At 55.0% G+C, this 6425-nt stretch overlaps 1 non-coding gene across 1 annotated transcript; it reads left to right on the plus strand.

Moving 5' to 3' along the window:
* The first annotated feature begins 241 nt into the window (after positions 1 to 241).
* Positions 242 to 395, plus strand: LOC141155636 (5.8S ribosomal RNA). Its single transcript, XR_012247563.1, has one exon. It is a non-coding gene; the product is annotated as a 5.8S ribosomal RNA (ribosomal RNA).
* Positions 396 to 6425: the final 6030 nt, after the last annotated feature.

Consider the following 6425-nt stretch of genomic DNA (forward strand, 5'->3'; position numbering starts at 1 on the left):
GCCCAGGAAAAAACCCACGCTAAAGACCGTCCAGGGTATCGTTCGCCCATGTGCCCTTATGCCTCGCTCCCCGGGGTTGCGGGACCGGGCGGTAGGTCGAGAAGCCTCGCTAGAGGGAGGGACGGCGGAGGCTGAGTGCCCAGGGCAACAGGGCCGAGAGGGAGAAAACCCCTGATGCACCCCTCTGTTGCTGGCCGACGCATAGAAATGGGCGCCTCAGAGCGCCCGGACCCAGAAGCGCGACTCTTAACGGTGGATCACTCGGCTCGCGCGTCAATGAAGAACGCAGCTAGCTGCGAGAATTAGTGTGAATTGCAGGACACATTGATCATCGACACTTCGAACGCACCTTGCGGCTCCGGGTTGCTCCTGGGGCTACGCCTGTCTGAGGGTCGCCCCTCCGTCGATCGCCTCCGTGGAGCGGTTGGGGTCCCGTTACAAGAGATTTTTTGAGGGATGCCTTTTTTCTCTCCCTTACGTCCCCCCAAGGCCAGACCCACCTGCCCGGGCCCCCCGCAATGGGGGTTACCCTCCGTCCCACCCCGGAGCATGCCGCGAGGCTGTCTGTGGAGACACAGGGCTGCCTCCAGAGCTTCCGGCGACCGGAGGGGAAACCATACCCCCTGATGGAGGGCGCCGTTTTCCCCCACCTCTGGGGCGGAGTGGAAGGGCACGCTTGCGTCGGCACCGCCGGCACCAGACTCGACTAAAGACCTCAGATCAGACGTGGCGACCCGCTGAATATAAGCATATTACTAAGCGGAGGAAGAGAAACTAACCAGGATTCCCTCAGTAACGGCAAGTGAAGAGGGGAGAGCCCAGCGCCTAATCCCCGTCCGCCTGGTGGGTGTCAGGAAATGTGGCATACGGGAGACCGGACCACCCCGATGTCACTCGGGGGCCCGAGTCCTTCTAATAGTGGCCTCAGCCCGCGGACGGTGGTAGGCAAGTAGCGGCTCCCGGCGCGGCGGGACCCGGTCTCCCTGGAGTCAGGTTGTTTGTGAATGCAGCCCAAAGCAGGTGGTAAACTCCATCTAAGGCTAAATACCGGCGCGAGACCGATAACGGACAAGTACCGTGAGGGAAAGTTGAAAAGAACTTTGAAGAGAGAGTTCAAGAGGGCGTGAAACTGCTAAGAGGTAAACGGGTGGGGTCCGTGCGGTTCGAACAGAGGATTCAGCCAGGCGGGTTCGGCGTCGGCCAGCCTGGGGCCTGCGCTACTTCCCACCCCTGCGGCCGCCTTTCCCTCTTCCCCCTCCGGGGGGTTCAGGGTGCATTTCCTCCGCGGTGGTGCACTGCGACCGGCTCCGGGCCGGCTGTGAAGTACTCGAGGGCGAAAGGTGGCCGGGCGGTTGTGCCCGGCCTCTCGGGCGTGGGCCCACTCCCTCCCGGTGTTACATCCCCCTCTCGGCAGCAGCAGTTGCCGTCGCCCGGGGCTGAGGGAGACGACCACCTCCACGACCTCCTCCGGAACTGCTCCGCCCTCCCCGCCCCCCTGCCGCCTGGCCGGCGGCCCTCCCGCGAGGGAGGTTGTCAGTCGGAGGCGGGGGTCCCATGAGGTGAAGTGGGGCTCGGCGACGGGTGAAGGGGGCTGTCCTCAGTGTGCCCCGACTGCACCACGCGGCCGAGGCGGGAGGGCCCACCACCTCCCTCTCCCAAGGGGGAGGACGGTCGCAAGGGGTCCGCAAGATGTTGGCGACCCACCCGACCCATCTTGAAACACAGACCAAGGACTCTAACGCGCGATCGAGTCTGAGGGCTCGTCGCAAAACCCTGTGGCGCAATGAAGGTGAAGGCCGGGGCACCCCGGCTGAGGTGGGATCCCGCCGCCCGCTCCAGGGGGTTGACACAGCGGGCGCACCACCGGCCCGCCTCGCCTGCTCCGTCGGGGAGGTGGAGCACGAGCGTGCGCAATAGGACCCGAAAGATGGTGAACTATGCCCGGGCAGGACGAAGCCAGAGGAAACTCTGGTGGAGGTCCGCAGCGGTCCTAACGTGCAAATCGGTCTTCTGACCTGGGTATAGGGGCGAAAGACTAATCGAACCATCTAGTAGCTGGTCCCCTCCGAAGTTTCCCTCAGGATAGCTGGCGCGCTCCAGAGACCCAGTTTTATCCGGTAAAGCATATGATTAGAGGTCTTGGGGCCGAAACGATCTCAACCTATTCTCAAACTTTAAATGGGTAAGAAGCCTGGCTTGCTGGCCTGGAGCCGGGAGTGGAATGTGCGCGACCAGTGGGCCACTTTTGGTAAGCAGAAATGGCGCGGCAGGATGAACCAAACACCGGGTTAAGGCGCCCGATATCGATGCTCATCAGACCCCAGAAAAAGGTGTTGGTTGAGATAGACAGCAGGACGGTGGCCATGGAAGTCGGAATCCGCTAAGGGTTAGGCCGAATCAACTAGCCCTGAAAATGGATGGCGCTGGAGCGTCGGGCCCATACCCGGCAACTGAGCACAAAAACATAGGATTAAATTGGTCAGAATGTAATCTGATTTTTAATCAAACCTCAACAGGTTCACCTACTGAAACCTTGTTACGACTTGTCCACCGCACTTGCGGTTTCGCTCTGCCCAACCTTGTCCACCGCACCTGCGGTTTCGCTCTGCTCAGCATTGTCCACCGCACCTGCGGTTTCGCTTTACTCTGCTTGATTACAGCATCTGTGGCTCTGAACCTGTCTCCTAGTCTGTACTGGACCCTACCCAGCCTGTGCTCTAACCTTGCTGTTCCTGTATTCCCCAGTGTGGGTCAACAGCCGTGTCCGGGGTCTGACCTGGAGTCGCACCTGGTCCCTCTGCTCGGTTCCTCCCTGGTGCACAGGCGTCGTTAGCCGTCGTGCGACCTTGGTCGGATCGGGTAGATACTTTAGGGTTAGGGTACCTTAGGATTAGGGTTAGGGTTAGGGGTTAGGGTTTTAGGGTTAGGGGTTAGGGTTGGGGTCAGGGTTAGGGTTAGGGGGTTAGGGTTAGGGTTAGGGTCAGGGTCAGGGTTAGGGGGTTAGGGTTGGGGTTGGGGTCGGGATCAGGGTCAGGGTTAGGGGGTTAGGGTTAGGGGTTAGGGTTGGGGTTGATGTTGAGGTTGGGGCTAGGGTTAGGGTTTAGGGTTAGGGGTTAGGGTTAGGGTACCTTAGGGTTAGGGTTAGGGTACCTTAGGGTTAGGGTTAGGGGTTAGGGTTGGGGGTTAGGGTTGGGTTAGGGTTGGGGTTGGGGTTGGGGTTAGGGTTAGGGTCAGGGTCAGGGTCAGGGTTAGGGGGTTAGGGTTGGGGTTGGGGTTGGGGTTAGGGTTAGGGGTTAGGGTTAGGTTTTTTCCATCAACGTTGCTGATGCTATTCAACCGTGCAGTTGGCTGCCTTATGGGTGCCTCAACCCCTGAGATGCCGTATAGAAGATACAGACGAATATATCCAGGTTTGAATATTTCCAGCAGCACTACAGGTGATTTTGACCCGTGCGAGCGACTCATTTCCTGTTACGCGAGAGCAGTGATTAGCCCGCAGAGCGGAAACTAATCAGCCGAGCTGATGCAGCCTGGATGTGTGCAGCAGAAAGACAGATCACCTTCGCTGCAGATGCAAGGAATTTAAAGCTCAATTTGACTGCGGGAAACATGTCGCTATGAAGCGGTAAGTAGAAGTTATTCTTCGCCCACATATAGGAGGATCTAACCGCCACACCAGGCTGCGGCGGACCCCATGTTGCACGGTTGTAAAACTGCAGTGAACGTTTGTGTTGCTTATTTCCCCACAGCCACCAACGTACACCGCTGACTTGCCCCGTGTGCCACAGGGTGACGAGATATCTGTCCACACATCTGAGAAGGGTGTGCATGAGGTCCGAAAGCGTCTCGGAGATAAAAAAAAAACTCGGCTATCGCCAAAGATCGACTTAGACTTGTTGCGGCCAAGGGCACAGCTATACTATTCAGCGAGCTCAAGCCTCTGCAATCCCTGGAAGATATGGTAGCATTTTCCGAAAGCCGTGGGTATTTTATAGTAAACAAACACACATTTCAGTTAGAAAACATACCGCTGACCTCTGTAGGACAGACCCAGGCGCCAACAGACTGTTTGCCCCCAATGCTATGTGCCCCCTGTGGAGTCATATTCACATATGATGGACGCGCTTGTCCCTGAACAGTCTTCAGACAATTTTGAGGGAGCCCCATGCCCCGAGTCGGACCCCATTGAGGCCATGGACGGCAGCACACAAAACATTCAGTCTAGGCAATGGAAAAACGAAAGCTCCCTGGCTAGAACGGCCGCCGGCTTGTATAGGCGTCACTCAGTAAATAGCCCCATGTTGAAGAGCTTCCGCACATATTTGACAGTAACCCGTGGGGTCCCTAATTGTAACCAGGAGGTATCGAATGTTGCGCGGTTTCTTTTCTTTATCAACCCAAGATTTATAACTCTGGAGTACTTAACCAAACCAACAAAAGTGAATGATTTTTTAAAAAACTCAGCAGCCTCAAACTATCGAACCAGACCTCCCTCAAAATACTGAAACACATTCGGCGATTCACCACATATCAGATGAGGGGCACACAACTGAGCATAGAGAATCCTCAGCTATACAGGGCGTGTGAGGTGTTTATGAGCTTAACGGAGGACCTGCGTAAGACCTTGTACAGGGGAGTCTGCCAAGACTCAGTGAGCAAGAGGTACCCAATATTCTGAGAGATTTTTACCAAACATCGGCTGTTGGGTAAAAAAATTATATAACTGTATTTCACCCCTAAGGTACGATACGCTGATGAAGCCCTCCAAGACACCGAATGACTGCCAGAAAATACTGTACGAAGCGAGACCCACATTTCTAGCGAGCATAGAGAATGTCCAGGACGGGGGATCAGAAGAGGACCGAAGGGAAGTTTTTCTGTACCTCCAGGCCCTTCTGATTCTAAGACACCTCCAAAGGCCCGGTGTTGTGCGCAATTTGACCGTAAGTAGTGTTAGTCTGCATGGGCAGCGGTCATTGCGGAACCGTCTCAATCATCTCCCTTCTTTTTACACCTTAGGTTTCAGAGTGGAACGGGAGGACCTATCACATGTACCGCGGTGTTCAAAAGACGATTGTCGGTGTGAAAACACACAAGTGTGCATCCACTCAAGTAGCATCGTTCGTGCTTTCAGAGGAAGAACATTCGGTAAGGTTTCTACAAGCCAGGGAACCCGGGCTACCCGACTCCACATGGGGTTGAAACCCCTCTGTTGTCCCCATGAAAAACTCGAGATTAAGTTTTTTTTTTCTTTTTCAGTGGTTCAAAGTCTACGCAGAACATATCAGACCTGTCATTGCTGCTGGCCGAGAAATCGCAAACTTTTTTCTGACGTGTATCGGGAAGGTCGTAAGGAACCCATCCGCTGCTCTCCGGCGTTATCATGAAAGGTGGGGGAAGGATATCCAGTGAAAATTACCATATGCAGCTACATGCACTGATTTTTTTTTCCTCCACAGCTACAGCCTTCCACATGTCACCAGCCATTTTGTACGATGTGTATGTGAAACGTGGACTCTCACGATATTCCGATTCCGAAAAGCACTTATTTGCACGATATCTGGCGCACACAAATGGTATTGCTGAGAAAGTTTACCGGGAGAAAACACTTGGGGATATGTGTCGTGCCCATGAATTGGTAATAAATTCGGGGCAGGCTGTTGGAGACGACAGCCAGGCTGATGGAGCCGAAAGGCTGGCTGATGGAGACGACAGCCAGGTTGATGGAGACGACAGGCGGGCTGATGGATATGACAGCCAGGCTGATGGAGCCGACAGGCTGGCTGATGGAGATGACAGCCAGGCTGATGGAGCCGACAGGCTGGCTGATGGAGACGACAGCCAGGTTGATGGAGACGACAGGCGGGCAGATGGAGACGACAGCCAGCCACCTGTATTGGCTTTCACCAGTCATTCAGAGAACCAGCAAGCAGACAATATGGAAATCATGAGGCCGATAGCGAAGCCTATTGAGCGGCTAGGCTTAAAAACCTTTCGGCTCATCCCAATTAGGTGCACCAAACCAGTGTAAAACTGAAAAAAATTACAACCAATAATAAAGTAATTCAAATGTTCGTCTGCACTTTTTTTCCCACCGTAGAATACACATTTCACCCACACTTTTGGAACTCTTTCAGGGTGCTCTCACACATATATTTCCCTCTCTATTGTGGGAGACTGGGGCCCTCAGCCCAAAAGTTATGGAACTGTTCCTGGACACCGCAGCACTATTAAGCCCTCCACCGACTTCCACAAGGCGAATATTAAGCCCTCCACCGACTTCCACAAGGCGAATATTAAGCCATCCACCGACTTGCACGGGGGCGACTATTAAGCCCCCTTCCGAATACATCTAGTCGCGGGCAGAGGCTTTTTGGCGTGGTGGGTTCGCGGCTCGGCCGCTCACAATGTGCCCCGCATCGGTC

The sequence above is a fragment of the Phyllobates terribilis genome, unplaced genomic scaffold (genome assembly GCF_046119375.1).
Source record: "Phyllobates terribilis strain yellow unplaced genomic scaffold, ASM4611937v1 Scaffold_7__3_contigs__length_470593459, whole genome shotgun sequence".
NCBI lineage: Eukaryota > Metazoa > Chordata > Amphibia > Anura > Dendrobatidae > Phyllobates > Phyllobates terribilis.